Genomic DNA, 17,149 nt, shown 5'->3' with positions numbered 1-17,149 from the left:
ATCCTGGTGGCAAATGGCTTGCAGGCACTCGATGGGCCAGCTCTACAACAAAGAATGGGGAGAGTGAACCGGCTGGCAGTAGGTCACGCAACCATGTCTCAGTATATGCCACTGCATCAGATCCTTCTGCTCCCTCAGGCAGACCCTTCACCTGCGCGTTGTCCTGCCGGGAGTGGCCCTCTGCATCCTCTGCTCTTCTTTCTAGTGACTTCACACGTGCCATTAGCTGCTGTACCTCAAGCACTGCATTCCGGGTAATAGTGTAAACTTCGGCCATTTCTTGTTCAGTGTTGTATACCTTGTCAGTCAGTTTGTGATGATCTGCGCATTCCAGGGTGAAGTTGACTGTGATTTTGTTGATGCAGCCCTCAAGGGAAGTGCATGTTTGTTTGAGGGAGGTACCTATTTTATCCACAGCTGCAAGTACAGAATCTAGTTTGGAGTCCAGGTTGTCCACTGTCACCTGCCCCGGTGGCCAGCGACCCCCAGCCGATCGGTCCACCGACAGGAGCGGCCAGATGTCGACGCCACCCCTGTGTGCAGGTGGCCCATCATTGCGCCAGACGCTTACCCCCAGTCACAGATCTGGGTTGAATCCATCATCCTTTTTTATCTCACTTCGCCACCCCAGTTCAGACCCAGCCATATGTAAATCAGTCTTGACCCTGTCCCTCATGGGAACAGTGCAGCCTGAACTGCCAAGCCAGGTCTTTCCTGGACCAGAAACAAGCATCCTGGGACCGGTCTCAGGGCAACACCCCTCATCAGCCAGGCTAGCTTGAATTCAGTGGCAAAGTGATCCGTCCATCACCTGTTCTTTTTGCATCAAGCACTATGTATGACATGCAGTGCAATGTGGCCAGCCGACCCCTCTCCTCCAGGCAGGTGTATGCTAGCCAGGAATCTTTGTTTCGTTCGGGCGGCACCGAGGGAAATCAATCATTCAGGGACTTATATAGAATGGCTTCTCACCTGTGAGGGCCTCAAGGCATTGGGGAGGAGGGCTGCTGGTCGGACTGGGTGAAGGATCATTCGAAGAGCCAGGTATTGAAGTACTTGGATTGCCTGAGGTGCAGGGGCATTGTTTTCCAGGTCTTGGCGGTGAGGTAGGAGAATGACCTTCCTCCTGTTCTGGTCTTGTGCATCCTGGGGACGGAGGCAAGGGTGAGTTGGGAGGATCAGAGTTGTCTGGCGTGTATGTGGAATGTAAAGCAGTGGTTTGAGTATGCTGGTCCTTCATTGTGTAGAGTTTTGTAGGCGTGAGTGAGTAGTTTGAAAGTGACTCTCTTGTTGACTGAGACCCATTGGAGTTGTCAGAGGGGTTGCGTGATGCGGATGTGGCGGGGGGTGTCGAGGACCAGTCTAGCTCCGGCATTTTGGATGTTCTGTAGTTTCTTGAGCTTTTTCTGGGTGATACCAGCATAGAGTACGTTGCTTTAGTCAAGTCTGCTGGTGATGAGTGCGTGGGTGACTTTCTTTCTGGATTCTGTGGGTATCCATCTGAATGTCTTTCAAAGCAGGCGGAGCGTGTGGAAGCAGGCTGAGGAAACTACGTTGATTTGGTGGTTCTTAGTGAGTGATGAGCCCAGTAAGATAACGAGATTATGTGCGTGGTCGGTAGGGGTGAGGGGAGATCCCAGCGCTGCTGGTCACCAGGAGTTGTCTCTGGCTGAAGGGGTGGGTCCCAGGATGAGTACTTTGTTCTTGTCCAAGTTGAGCTTGAGGCAGCTGTCTTTCATACAGGTAGCAACAGCCTTAGTTCCACTGTGAATGATGGTTCTGGCGGTTGTGGGTTCATTGGCAAGGGAGAGGATCAGTTGGGTGTCATTGGCGTAGGAGACCATGTAGAGTCCGTGGCTTCTGACGATGGCTGCAAGGGGGGCCATGTAGATGTTGAAGATGGTTGGGTTTAGGGAGGAACCCTGCAGTACTCCACAGCTGACCTTCGTGGGTTCTGAGAGGAAAGGCAGTAGTCTTACTTGCTGGGTCCGGTCGGTGAGGAAGGAGTGGATCCAGTCCAACGCCTTGTCGTGGATGCCAGCGTCATGTAGTCTTGTGATTGGGATGTGGTGGGAGACGGTGTCGAAGGAGGCAAGAGGTCTAGTAGGGTGAGGGTTGCGGTCTTGCCCCAGTCGAGGAGGGAGCAGATGTTGTCTGTGACGGAGAGGAGTACAGTCTCTGTGCTGTGGTTGCTTTGGAAGCTGGATTGTGAGGTGTCAAGGGCATGGTTCACTTTGATGAACTCAGGGAGTTGGGCGTTGATGGCCTTCTCTATGACCTTGGCTGGGAATGGGAGGAGTGAGATCGGTCTGAAGTTCTTGAGGTCTGTGGGGTCTGAGGATGTCCTCTTCAGCAGAGAGTTGATCTTGGTGTGTTTGCACCTACCGGGGAAGGTGGCGGTTTTGATAGAGCAGTTGATGATTGAGCAAAGCTCGGGGCGATGGCAGCGGCTGCTATACGGAAGTTGTGGTACGGACAGGGATTCATCGGGACACCTGAGTGGATGCCCTTCATGGTCTTGGGAGTGTCCTCTATTTTGAGCGGGGTCCATCAGAGCATGATCTGTTGGGGTGCGGCTTGGTTGTGTACGATGGTGGCTGGATCAGGGGTGTCGAAGCAGTTGCAGATCTTCTAAATCTTGTGGTGGAAGAAGGTGCCAAGTTTGTTACAAAGGTCTTGGGAGGGGGCATGTCTGTGGTCTCGCTGTTGGGGCTGGCGAACTCCTTGACAATGTTGTGTGCATTGGAGTTAATTCTGTCTTGGAGGGCTGTTTTCTTAGTTGTTTTCAGGAGGGGGTGGTTTGCGTTGACGGCAGATATTAAGGTTCAGTGAGTTTCCAGGGTTTTATTGTGCCTCCATCTCTTCTCGAGACATCTAGAGGTGCGTCTGGACTCATGAAGAGCAGGAGTGAACCATCTGTGCTTCTTGGAGTTGTTTGCACCCGGTCTTTTCTCGAGGGGTGAGAGTGTGTTGGCACAGTTGAAGATCCATTAGTGGAGGTTGCACGAAGAGGGGGTGTTGTCGTCCGTTGGCATTGGCGGAGTGGTGGTGTTGAGGGACTGGATGAGAAGTTCTTTGGTGGCCTTGATCCAGCTGCAACGGAAGCGATGATGGCAGTTGTGTACAGTATCGTAGTGAAGGCGAGATATAAGCAATGATGGTCGGTCCAGGAGAGTTCAGTGGTGTGGCTGTAGTTGAAGTTCCTGCTGGTCGAGAAGACAGGGTCCAGCGTGTGTCTGGCTATGTGGGTCCATGCAGTGACTAGCTGTTTGTGTCCGATGTTGGCGAGGTTTGTCAGGAGGGAGGTGGTGTTCTGGTCACTGGGGTTGTCCAGGTGAAAGTTGAGGTCACAGAGTAGGATGTAGTTGGTAGATGCAAGAAACTGGGGTGCAATGAGGTGTTCTATGGCATCGATGAAGGGAGATCAGGGGCTAGGGGGCCTGTAGACGAGGGTGCAGTAGAGAGTGGTGTTGGGGTTGGTCCGGATCTGGAAGTAGGGGTGTTCCATGGTCACTGTTGGGTAATTAGAGTGCGTGGTCAGTCAGAGTGTGCTTTTGTGGACAATGGCAAAGCCTGCTCCTGGGAGATCGGGCAGTCCTTGCTGGCAATTTTGTAGCCAGCGGGAATGGTGATGTTGATGTCCGCTCCAGAGCAGGGGTTAGTCCAGGTTTCTGTGAAGAAGGTGATGTCTAACGAGGTGGTGTCGAGTAGGTCCCAGATTTCTGTGGTGTTTTTGCGGAGGGACTGCATGTTGAAGAGGATGCATTTGAGCTGGTCGGGTGTGCTGTTGGTCTGCTGGGTGGCGAGGGGAACTGGTGTGTTGGTGTGGCAGAAGGTGCAGTTGCAGTTTCGGAAGGCAAAGGGTTCAAGGGTATTCCTCGGTGATGCTAGATGGCAGTAGGCATGGCATCCAGGGTTGAGAGGGAGGAGGGTGCTGGCGTCATAGCGGTGGAGGGTCCGAGTGGACCTCATTTAGTAGTGCTGAGGGGAGCTGGACAGCTGGGAGGCAGGGAATGTGGGAAAGGACACTGAAGGGGGTGGGGCCACGGGGAATCGCAGCGGCAACAATGGAGAGGACAGGGAAAAAGGAACTGAGAAAAAAACACTGAAAAAACAAATCCAAACAAAGCAAAGAACAAAAAACAGAGACAAAAGCAGAGGCTGAAAAGCTACAGGGAACAGCAGTAAGAGGTATAGAAACAGCAGAAAAGAGGGACAGGAGGGCAGTCAAGCAGCAAAGTAGTGATGCTCTACCACTGGACCACCAGGGATGAGGCACTGGCAGGAGTCTGCGGACTGTGGAGGGCCTCAAACTCCTGACCTCCAGCTCAGAGGAACCAGCAGCAGCAGATCGGGACAGCAACTACCAGATGGTGCTGCACTGTGGAAGGAGCAAGTCCACTAAGGGATAGTTCCAGTACACCCAAAAGCACCCTAACAGGGGGCAAAGAAAGGCAGCACCACCTTGTCACCTCCTTCGATTTAACGGTGGTGACCAGATTCCATGTTCCCCAGTGCCCCAGCAAGTAACGTTGGCTCAAGCTGCATGCCCAAGAGCCTGGGCCTGAACCGACCCCCATTCCCCTGGCACCCGCTGCCACTAACAGCCGATATCAGCAACTTGAGCCAGTTAGTGGAGTTACCCACCAGTCTTGTGCGGTGTCCTTGGCAATGTGGGTCCTCTCCAGTGCAGGGATTGCTCAGGGTACGGTGTGCCACCCACATGTGCTAGGCTTGGGGCCGAAATGACCTCCAGGTCTCCTCTGCTCCCTGTCCCACCTTCTCCTCACCTGGACATTGACATTGGGGCTCTATCCACCACACTCTCTCCGAATCCGTGACTCAGCCAGCAGGAGCCTTAGCCAGGCCGGATTTCACAAGCCTGGGTACAGCAGTTGCTGCCGAGTCCACTGGGGAACCTCCCAATGCAGGACACAAGTTTGGCACATCTCAGGGGCCTCACCCTCCACAGCATCCGGGCAGAGCCATCTTCTCTGGCCTGTGATGCAGAGAGGCATGGCCCACTATCGGCAATCCACTCCGTGCACCCCGGTGTAGTGGTGGCACATGTTAAGCAATGCAGACCTCCCCATGTCGGTGCACAGGAGCGCCTCTACAGATCACAGCTGCAAGGGGCACCAGGCGATCTTCTCACACAAGTCAGTAATGTGTCTCCATGTGACTTGTCAGACTTTGCCTCCAGATAAAGGTGATCGCCGACGCCTCATTGTATCCCTCCAAGGCCAACAGGCTTGGGCCCAAAGCCTCCAGCGCCAGGCCGCAGTAACTCCGCAGCACCGGCGCCTCCCATTCGTGGTCTCAGACGCAGACCCAGCGAGGCCTCCAGCCCCAGGGACTGTGCTCGCTTCCAGGCATCAGCCGCCATGGTTTGGCAAGGATGGTGCAACAAAATGTGCTGCATCACCTATTTTCCCCAGTGATACGCACCTTTTCATAAATGAGATCCTGAGTCTGCATTTCCTCTTCCCCTGGGACCCTGGTTGGTCATCCTGGCTGTTGGGGTGTTTGGAGGAGTTGTTGACCTGTGCTGAACCTAGTCCTGGCATCTCCATTCTGCATTTTTTTTTTTTTTTCCTAGAGGTGTATTTGTCAGCTCTTTTTGCCTCTAGAGGCTGAAAAGTGGCGTTGGGCTGGCGGTGGGCCTTGGCCCCCAGACTATGGAACTCCTTTCCACTAGAGATTCGATCATGTACTAACCTGCTGAGCTTCAGGAAAATGCTCAAGACATGGTTGTTTATGCAGGCCCATGCTTAACTCCTTCCATTGGTCCCGGCACACACTAGAGCCAGCGCCATGAAACCTTTTGGTGTACGTGCACTATATAAGCAATTGCTAACATAGCATAGCATAACTAACGTGAATTTTTTTTACGCTAATTGGCTGGCCGTCATTTTTTCATGCTAATTTCAAGATTTTTATTGTCGTAACACTAGAGTTAGCAACAATGTTTGCCGCTGCTAGCTGATCCTAATGCCATGTAATTATGTATTGTAAAAACATCGCAAACATGCCAATGGGTTATGGCGATAGACAGCGCTAAAGACAATTGCCGCCAGCAACGTCAAAACTGCTTAGCAGCCATTTTTGTAAATATACTCCTGAGTTTATCTGTTACCCTTGAGGAGCTGATGAGTCTGACAGTGGAGAAGTGTGGCTCAATGGTTAGAGCGGCAGACCCTGATGCAAAGGTCTAGCCCGGGACCAGGGTTCAATTCCCCGCCTCGGCGGGTCTTGGGCTAAAAAATTCCACGGACCTGATAATTCTCGCCTCGGTGCCTATTCCAATCATGGAGTCCCACTCTGCAACTCTGGGCAATAGCTTGCTTAATCTCCACAACGGCCTCCACAACGCTAAGGATGCCTGGCCTCCACCTTGGGGGTGCCCAGGAGTGGACACCTCACAGGGAAAGCCAGGATGGGTTCCACAGCGGTATTCGTACAAGCGCCTTGAGACCCTTGCGGGTGAGTAGTGCGCTATACAAGTATCAATTTACATCAAGGTGGGGTTGTCCAGCTGGGCTTCATATTAATATCAGGGGCTGTATCACAGATGGTGCCCCTGGCGTGCAACGGGCCTTTGCTCCAGCTTTGCACGCCCCTGGGGAACTTTGGTATTATTGAAGGGGACGCAGACACTTGTGCGTCTCCTTCTATAATACTGATAGTGCTGGTGCACCTAAAGCCCAGGCACTATCAACAGAGGGTTGCATAGGGTCATGCCCTTTGTAAATAAGGGAAATCCTTTGACTCTGCACCCATGCCATATTACAGACGTGGGTGCAGAGTCAAGGAAGCCCTCAGGAGGTGCACTGACAGTGTGCCATTTAAAAGGTGGTGCACTGTCAGTGTGCCTCCTCACAGCAGCCCTCTGCAGGGGGTAAAGGGAGTCCCATGGACCCCCGACCATCCACTTGCAGGCGGGTGCAGTGACTGCACATGCCCGCAAGGGGTTCTCTAAACCCCTTTGAAAGTGACTCACAGCAGGTCTAAGACTGACGCAGGCCCTTTCACATGGGGCACTCCAGCAATGAGTCACTGTTGTACCTACAGATACGTCAGAAATACGGGCGTATCTGTAACTCCTTGCAACATGATGCGTCATCCAGTAAATATGACGTATCCATCATGTCGCAAGGATGGCGCACTGAGAAGTGACTCATCGCTGTTTCACGCAGCGATGCAGCACTTCTCATAAATGAGGCCCATGGTTCCTTCTTAACGTGGCAGGTCTGAGGAATAAAGCAAGCTCAAAGGTTCTTGCCATACATCTTCCAGCTCCATCGACTTTAGCCATCTCCCAATTGTATCTTCGCCCGGCCTGTCTACAACATTTTGTAGTTTTGCAGCTCAAATGCCTAAAATAGCGACAAGTCCAGTAATGCTAAACCTCCTTTCATTAACTGCTTCCTTAACTTCTTCCACACTATTCTAGCTATTTACTTACCCATACAAATGTAATTATGTTTCCCTGCATGGTGTTTATGGTCTCTGTTTCAAATGTTAGAGGTATGCAATCGAATGAAAAAAGTGAACTTTGGGAGGATTATCATTTTCCCTGTTTGTTCGACCATATAAAGTCAGAGGGAGATTTTTCCAATCTCTCAACATATTGCTACTTTCTTTCATAACTTTTGTCAAGTTAACCCCTCTCAGTTTTCTCAAGTCCCTTGTCACCTGTATTCCGAAGTACCTCATAGTTTATCTGTTTTCTGGCCGCTCCCAAGTGCAATTCCAGTTTCTTAACTCAGTTTTCTCTTTGTTCATCTAGTACCATGAGAGTGAACCAAAGCCAACCACTTCCTCCATAATCTGCTTCAATGCCTTGTCTATGTTGGCTGTATACACCATAAGGTCATCAGCATATAACGCTACCTTCATCTCAAAACCTTTACAGGAGAAAGGCAAGATGTTTATATTCAATCGCAAACTTTGCAAAAAAGGCTATATATACATGTTAAACAAGAGTGGATACAAGGGGAAGCCCTGCCTTGTCCCTCTGTTAGGTTCACCTGCCCTGATAACTCACCATTCACCAAAAACCTTGCTTTGGGTGCCCTATAGATTAGGTCAATGGCCCGGCAAAATGTATTACTCAGGCCCATATAATTCAGTATTTTCATCAAATTACTCCAATTTAAGTGATCCTATTCTTTGGCCGGGTCAAATGTTATCCCCACTAGTGGGTCTAAGTTTGCAACTGCCACATCTATAGACCCCAATAACAAGTGTGTTCATTCCCTCAAATAGCATAAACCCTTTTTGGTCTCTATTTATCAGTACTCCACCATTGAGTCAGCCTCTTCCCCATCAAAGACTTTGTAGTCACAGCTCAGAGCTTAGCCTATATCACTCACACTTCTTTGCAGACTGATTGGGTATTAAAATCAAGCTTACAGTGGCCATGTTCCACATTTCTAGAATATGCCCCTTCCCACAGAGAATTTCATTAAAAAGAATTTTCCATACTAAGACTACCACTTCTTCCAATTTTACATATAACTCAGTTGGTACCCCATCAAGTTCCGCTGTCTTTCCTTTCTTACCAGATCTAAAAATCTCCCCTTCACTAATTTCTTGGGACAGAAACTGTTGTTGTTTATCACCTAACTTCTGCAACTTAACTTCTCTCCTAGCCATTAAATAATTTGTGCTTCAGCTCTACCAATACCCTCTATTGTATTCCTGATGTGATTTTTACCTTTTCCTCTAATTTCTTTTATGAAATGCCTATTTACGATCTGCCTTAGCCTCCCCTGCCAACTTTCTTTCGAACCCTTCTCAGTACTCAAAATGACCACATTTTCTCGCTTCCAAATTCTGTGTATACTGCCTTTCAAAGAGCGCTTTTAGTTCATCCTTAGTGTTCTCAACATCAACTTCCATCATCTTCCTCCTCACCACCTCCAGCCCTGCCTCCCACAGTCGCTTCTGCAGTTTCCCTATTCTCTCTTCCATATTAATTACTTCTGCCTTTATTTCTTTGTTCTGATAATGGTTCACACTTATCTTTCGCTTCCTCAAAAATACCTTGTATGTATCCCAAATAATATGAATCCTAGACGTACCTATGTTCACTTCAAAAAATTCTCTTGAATTGTTGTATAGAGCCTGGACACCCTCCTCTCAGCATTACAATCACCTATCCGTAGTCCATCTCCTCTCCTCCCTATGTTCTGCTGCTATGAGTTTTAAATCCACCACTCCATGATCTGATATATGTATCGGCTGCCGATTCAAAGTTTTCACATTCTCCATCTCCCTAATGCCTATCAAAAAAATCCAGTCAAAATGAATGCCCAAATTTTACATAGTAGTAGGTGTAATCCCTACTCCTTCCTGCCCTCAGTCTACAGCCTGATTCATATAGTGCCTCCACTCTTGTGATGGAGGACTCAAAGTAGGGGGGGAGTCTCCGCACTTGGAGCAGAATCTCCGCAATGAGAAACGAGTGTGGAGGCCCTTTGCGAATTATGCCCTTTATGCGTCTACTAATCCGAGCTCTTTCAACATAAATGGCAGAAAGGCCTGTGATGTGGGTGAATTCTCCTGAGTGCTCTTTGAAGATCTGTCTAATGCACTATCCATCACAACACTGAAATCCCCCTATAACTATGGGGGAATCATAATCCAGCAGAGATAAAAAAAAAAAACTCTCTCAAAACATCTGGGTCATCTATGTTCATGTCGTTGAACCCCACACACGGCAGGGCTTTCGATTGCACCCTGATCCTTGATATGTCCTACCTTCCTTTAGAATCCACTTTACTATCCATCACCTTCACACCTCTGTGCTCTCTGGCCAGAATCACCACTCCATTCGTACATGATTGATACATGGCAAAAATACCCTCAACCCATACCTCTTCCTTATGGTGTGCCAAGCTATCTTATGAAGTGCCAAGCTATCTTTCTCAGAATGTGTGTCTCCTGCAATATCACGATATCCACTCCATGCTCTCTGAGATAAACTAATACCAATTGTTGTTTACTACAAACTTTTAATCCATTCACATTCAATGACACTAGTGTTAGTACTTGATCAGATGCACTATCCATGGCCATCATATCCTAACTTTCCAGGCCATCTTTTTTCAAAGTATATCTTCAGGGCAAATCCTACTTTTCTAAGGTGCACATTATGCTCCCCATCTCATGACCCCTTCCCCCACACTTCCCCCGGTGCCCTTCTGCCCGGGGAATCCCCCGCTGACCTTCTATGACATTCCTATCATCAAGATTTGACTCCTGCCTGCAAGGCGCTTCCTATATGCATGTTCATCTTATAGCAGGCCTATTACTTTCCCTAATCCATTTTTACACTCTAAATAAATGGGCCTACCTTCTCTAGCTCCCTAAATGTACACAAAACATTCTCATGCATGACTTTTATAAGTGTGGGGAACTTCAGCTGGGGTTTTCCTCCCATGTACTTCAGCTCCTCCATCCTCTCAACCAGCTCCCACTGCCTATACTTAGTCTGTCTACAGAGATCAGACTGTATGCTAAAGTGCACCACTAGAGTGACTTAGCTTTGAGAGCAGCCGCGGCCCGTGCAGGTAAGAGCGGTGGGGCGGTTGGGCGGTTGGGCCGAGTGGGGGTGGATTTTGACCAACGACGATGAGGGAAAACTATTTAATTATTTAATTTTCCCTCATCATCGTCCGTCAAAGTACCTTCCCCCCACTCTGCCCCACCGCTCTTACCTGCACAGGCCACGGCTGTTTAGGAGCTTCACCCAGCATTTGTTTCTTCACAATATATGTCAGAAAATTCACCTGAATCTTCCTTGGTTTTCTCCCTCCTACACTCAACTTGAAGGGGTCTCAGTGCACTCTCTGAATTTCATGTGTGCGATCAAAACCTGCCTCCTCTGACACCACGTTGCTCTTTAAAATGTCAATCACAAATGCCTTCTGGTCCCCCCTTCCATCACTTCTACCACACCCACCATTCTTAAGGTGTTCCTCCTTGTGTTGTTCTCTATTCTCTCCAATCTATTTCTCTGCTCCATATGTATTTGTTTCATGGCCTGAATTTCTGAAGGATTCAATTCCATTGCCTTGATAAGATCTCAAACATCTTTATCTAATGCCTCCATTCTCACTGACAGATTATTTAGTTGTTCTCCAGTGCCTCACATTTCTCTTGTATCCCCTTTTGATTGACCACTGGAATTTCAAAGCCTGTCTTCATTTCCAAACACATATTTTTCTTCATTGTACGAATCCCAGCCTCCTCACTTACTCTCTTATCCAGAGAGACATATGGCCTCTCCACTCCAACTTGTTGTTCCTGGTACACCGCTGGTCCTGGCTCCCCTGTAATTCCATCTCATCTGCTCCCTCAAACACAGCAAACCTGTTACCCAACACACAATTAAACATAGAGCTACCTGAGACTCCCTGTCTCCTTAGCCCCTCACTGAGTTGCTGTACTGAAGCTACCACAGTCCTTACCATTTTCTCCTTCATCAGGTCATGAGACCTGGTGTACCTTATCTCTTTACTAACCATATCTGCCTTGCTCTTATCTTCTTTCTCCCTGCCTAACACTCTAATGTCCTTTTTTACCTCATCTTCCACCTTGAAAATGGATGGGGTTATCTTGATTTGAGTGTTTTGCTAGATTTTCTCTTTTTAAACGCTCTTCAGTGGTATTTTTCAGGGCTTCACAGCCTGCAGTCCTCTCACTCCACCTAAAGCCCCATTTCTGCTACCTCTTAGTCCTTGAAATTCAAAATCCCACACTTTCCCAAACCTCAAGCAGTAACTACAAGTCTCCTGTGAACTCCACCTTTTCCTCGGTCCCCTCATTTTCCCCCACCCTGTACATGCCCCCCACCTTGTTGATTAAATCAGTTGTAGCCAGACTCTTTCCTCTTTCTTCCCTGCATACAGCTTGAGTCTGCCCTCTGTTCCACTGAGCTGCTCCTTCCCATGCCGCCGCTGCTGGTTCTGGCTGACCTGGCCCCCCTTGCAGGGGTGGACCGGTGATTCTGTGGGTGACCCGTACCTTGCTCCTAGCCTACTTCCTTGCCCACAGCAACTGACTTCTGCTGCGGCTACCATACCTAACCCACAGTGGGACAGGCTGCACTGGCACCCCTCGCAGCTCTCGAGCTGCTAGCATGCAATACCTGGGCTCATACTTCATGGAAATCAGATAGAATTCGTCCTCTTTCTTGCTTTTTACTTATCCTCTTTCCTCACAGTTCCTGACCCCTCCCCGACCCCAGTCTTACCTCCACTGCCGGACCGCCCACTAACTCCTGCTTCCCTCCCATCACACCTCTTCCGCAGGAAGACTCCCGACTTAGCTCCTCAGCTGGGCTCCATGTCCCCCAAACCGCTATATTCTTGAACCTGCATGGTGGTAATACCCTACTCTATGGTTTCCCTGACTGACAACTGACAGCCCCTGGGGGCATCACACATGCTGCAGGGCCTGAAAAAATATGATCACATCATCTCTATCCTGAATGAACTGCATTGGCTCCACTTGCTGCCAGCTGCATAATTCTGTAGAAGAAAAAAAGAAGACAGCAGGCATTTCCCATCTACTCACCCAGAATCTGGAACAATATTCCTGTATGCCTCAGGACCGCCTCAATGCTGCTGAAATTTAGGAAAGAGTTGAAGACTCACCTCTTTAAAGAACACAACATTATATTGCATTAACCATCCACAGCCCAGGTTCCTCTCCTACTACTTGTTGACTATATGCTTGTGTTTGAACATGTGCAGTGCCTTGCTGCCTTTTGGCTAGATTATGCTATAGAAATTAGAAATACCATATGTAGGAAAGTGGTGCTTTTTTACATGGTCACCCCCACGTTTTGCTCACTGGCACTAATGTAGTTGATTGGTTGGGCACTGGGTCCCTGCTAACCAGGACCCAGTGCTAATGCTCTTTCACCAAAACAAGACAAATGTTCGATTGAAACCCAATTCGCAATAATTTTAGCAACTCTGTTAGTCCCTAGTAAATGATACCCCTGGTACCCAGGGCATGGGTATTAAAGAGGGGCCCTAAGGGCGGTAGCATGTATTAAGCCACCATTAGGGACCCACACTCAAACTGCATGCAGATTGACATTGCAGGATGCTTGGAATGGTGCAAACCATTCGAAATACACAACGTGGCACACTCACTGTGTGCCATACCCCTGTAGACTGTATGGACTATATGTAAATCAACTCCACGGCCGGGCTTGGAGCCCTAAGGCAGGCCTCCTTTTATTACATGTGAGGGCACCTCTGCATGAGCAGATGTGTCCCTATAATGCCTAGTTCCATTGCTAGGCACTGCAAGTAACCAGGAAGCCATCTTAAGGTATGTACTGCTCACTGGTCATTGCGAGTTACCCAGCTGCATAATGGCTTCACTGAAAAATCTGATGCCAGTACCAGATTTTCTACAACATACACCGCGAGGGCACCTTAGAGGTGCCCCCTGAAATCCTACTAGTCAGAATGTGCTAGCTGACATTTATCTTCCAGCTTGTGACCACAGACAAGTTTCTGACCCCCTGTGTGAGAGCCGCACTCTGAGGCCCGGAACAATGCCTGTCTGGCAGAAGATGATCACACCTCCTCCAGCAGGACTGCTAGCAGATTAGCATCTCAAGGTCAGAGGCTTCCAAACCTCTACTGCCTTTGAAATTAGACCACAGCTTTCAACCAGACCTGGAGAATGCCACCTCCTGCCCCGAGGACCATTTGCACCAGAATAGTATAGCTAATCAGAGGGTGTGTCACACTTACAAGCTAGGCACAACCCTATGGTGAGCCACCAAAGTCTACAGTCAGAGAAGGGTTTTACCATCTTAGTGTTGGTGAAATTTGGAAATGCGGGTCAAGATTATGACCACTCCTTGCAGGAAGTGGTCATATAGCGGGTGTAGAAACCCCAGGGGTAGGCCGCCCATTAGCTGCTGCCCTAATCTCCGCTAAATGCCCCTAAAGAAGGTATTTATGGGTCCCCCCAACACAAGAGCTTCAGATTAATCTACCTCGGAATAGAAGAAAGGCAAAGCAGAGCTGACACCGCAAGAACAGTCGACCTACTTCGAAATTGGTGCCAATCCCTGCCTGGATGCCAGTAACCGCGACAATTGTAGGATCAATTTATCCAGAAGATCAACATTCTCTCCAAATGCTTGGGGGAATGTCCAACTACTTAGCATCTCCATTGGGGTACACATATCCTTGCGTCTGCAGGCACTGACCGCACTTGTCCAGTACTTCGTTCTGCTAGCCATCGGGCCAAATGAGGGAACATCTCACCAGGAGGAAGTCACCATGGTTCCAAGAGGTCAGCTCCATCTCTCCAGTGAGATTGGGATGCTTAACCCTCCAGGAGCCCCATGCACCATGGGTATAGGAGCATTTGTAGCAACCAAGGCTTTTGAGTGTCCTGTCCAGACACAACTGCCACCAAAACCAACCTGCTCAACAAGGGGCATCAGAACCGATGAGCCTCACACCAAGAGCAGCCCACTGTCTATTTTCTTTCCCTTTGCAAGTCAAGACTGTGAGCCATGAGAGCCTCCAACTCAAATCGCCAGCTGGCCAAAACACCTCTCCACCTGACCCACAGCCTGGGTCCACAAAAACCAACTGTGTCCTCTTGCTCCAAAGGCCCTCTTTAGGTTCTGCTGGACTTGTCCCCAAGTCCCCCATTGCAACCTTTTTGTTACAGGTACTTTGGACTAAACCGTGTACCACTCAAGGCTACCATCGCAACCAGCACCTCTGTACTCGGGCACACCAAGGCAGGTAAATCCAAAATACTGGGGGTTCTTTGAACCTTGGTCCCCAAGCACATTAAGACCAAAAGGCACCTTCTACAACCGCTTGAAAGTATATGTATGCAGTATATGTCTTTCCTCCCATAGGATAACAGTACCACGTTAGAGTCTTATACATCAGAAACCATTATTTTAAGCATTTTGCTGTTTCTTTGTAAAATTAATTACACCCAAAGTACTTACTTGATTCCGATGTTCTGGGTGTCTAAAAATATATAAAAATCCATTTTATTATTCAAAATTGATCTCGGATTTCTACTTGAGAGTGTGCACCATTACTTGACGCTGTGTGCAACAAAAGCTTAACACTCCCCTCTGATAAGCCTAAAATGCTCGACCACACTCCCACAAAAAGAGCATTTGGGATTATTAAAGTAAGCCCTGTAAACCAATATATATACAGAATCGCACTAATGGCTACATGCATAGAAGAATAAAATTCCCTCTCCCCAGTCAGGAACTTAATAAGAAAAATGTGTAAATAGCCTTTGATTATGTATTTGCTTATATTACACTACATGTCCCACAATGCCCTGTGTTAGGAGCAGGAAATGATGTCACTGTTTGTTTGCACATTATTTATTTCACTTAAAAAAATTATTGTGGTTCGCCCACAGTCTGTAGAGACTGACACGCGTAAGGTGATGCTGCTGGCTTGCTGTTATTAAATAACTTAACTACATACATCGACTAGATATAATTTTTGAGCCTGGGAGTGCACAAAGAAAACCTGCCCTGTGGGGAAAACCAAGTACGATTTAATTGCGGCTGGGCTCTGCCACTCTTCAGATGCACCGCCAAGGAGCGCCCGGGAGCCTTAAAGTGGGCCGCGCTTGACGGATTCAAGCAAGCCTGGCTGATGACGGCTGAAATGCCAGAAACCGGTCCTAGGAAGCTTGTTTCTGGTCCAGGGAAGGCATGGCTTGGCAGTTCGGGCTGGACTGTTCCCATGAGGCACAGAGTCAGACTGATTTGCATATGGCCATGTCTGAACTGGGGTGGCAGAGTGGGCTAAAGAACGGTGATGGATTAAACCCAGATCTTTTGACTGTGTGTGAGTGTTTGATTAGTTCAGATGCTCCTTCCATCACCACCCCCTTTTGTACCGATTTGTTCGCCATAAGTTGGCAGGGTAGGCTCTGACGTGAGTCCCTTGCTCACTTTGCAACTGTATTCAAGCAAGCCTGGCTGATGATGGCTGAAATGCCAGAAACCAGTCCTAGGATGCTTGTTTCCGGTCCAGGGAAGGCATGGCTTGGCAGTTCGGGCTGGACTGTTCTCATGAGGCACACTGTCAGACTGATTTGAATATGGCCATATCTGAACTGGGGTGGCAGAGTGGGCTAAAGAACGGTGATGGATTAAACCCAGATCTTTTGACTGGGTGTGATTTTTTAATTGGTTCAGATGCTCCGTCTATCACCACCCCCTTTTGTACAGCGTAGTTAAACTTTTTAGCAGCAAAATATCTCATTGTCCCCTGTAGATAGGTCCAGGTAATATATATAAAAAATATTCTAATAAATGTGCAAATACGCAATGTGCGAGTTCAATAGCGTTGAAGAATCTAAGGGCTAGATGTAGGTAATTTGGATTTACCGATTCATAAATACTGAATTTTACCAATTCGGTATTTATGAATCGGTAAATCCAATGTAGGTAAAAATTCGGTAAAAAATACCGAATCGGTAGGATTCGGTATTTACTGAATCGGTATTTACCGATTCGGTATATGCCATTGATTCCTATGGGCCTTGTGGCCCATAGGAATCAACGTCAAATACCGAATCGGTAAATACCGATTCGGTAAAATTACCGAATTGTCAAAGGGGACAGGGTGTCACTTTGACACCCTGTTGCACCCCTGATTGTGGCTTGTGTGCCATGTGACACACATACATTTCCTTAGGGCATGTATGTGTGCCACATGGCACAGGTCATGTATACAGGAATTCATTATTTACCATGAAATAATATTTCATGGTAAATAACGAATTCTTAATGGCCTGTGGCACTGTTTTCAGTGCCACCTACATCTAGATTTACTGATTCGGTATTTTACAGAATCGGTAAAATTACCGAATCGGTACATTTAACGAATCTGTAAATTTAAGGCCCCCTACATCTTAAACACCAAATACCGGTCGGTAACGGCCGAAATTCAGTATTTTTGGCCATTACCGACCAGTATTTGGTGTCCTACATCGGGCCCTAAGTTATCCTGCCTCCACGATAGCGAAACAGTGGTTTATAGTGCATAAGTCTACATGAGCCCCCTCGCAGCCATCGCACGTCAACACAACCTCAACATCATCTCCT

Source organism: Lissotriton helveticus, chromosome 7 (genome assembly GCF_964261635.1).
Source record: "Lissotriton helveticus chromosome 7, aLisHel1.1, whole genome shotgun sequence".
Taxonomy (NCBI): Eukaryota; Metazoa; Chordata; class Amphibia; order Caudata; family Salamandridae; genus Lissotriton; species Lissotriton helveticus.
The sequence above is the reverse complement of the archived record's forward strand: the minus strand, read 5'-3'. Positions refer to the sequence as shown.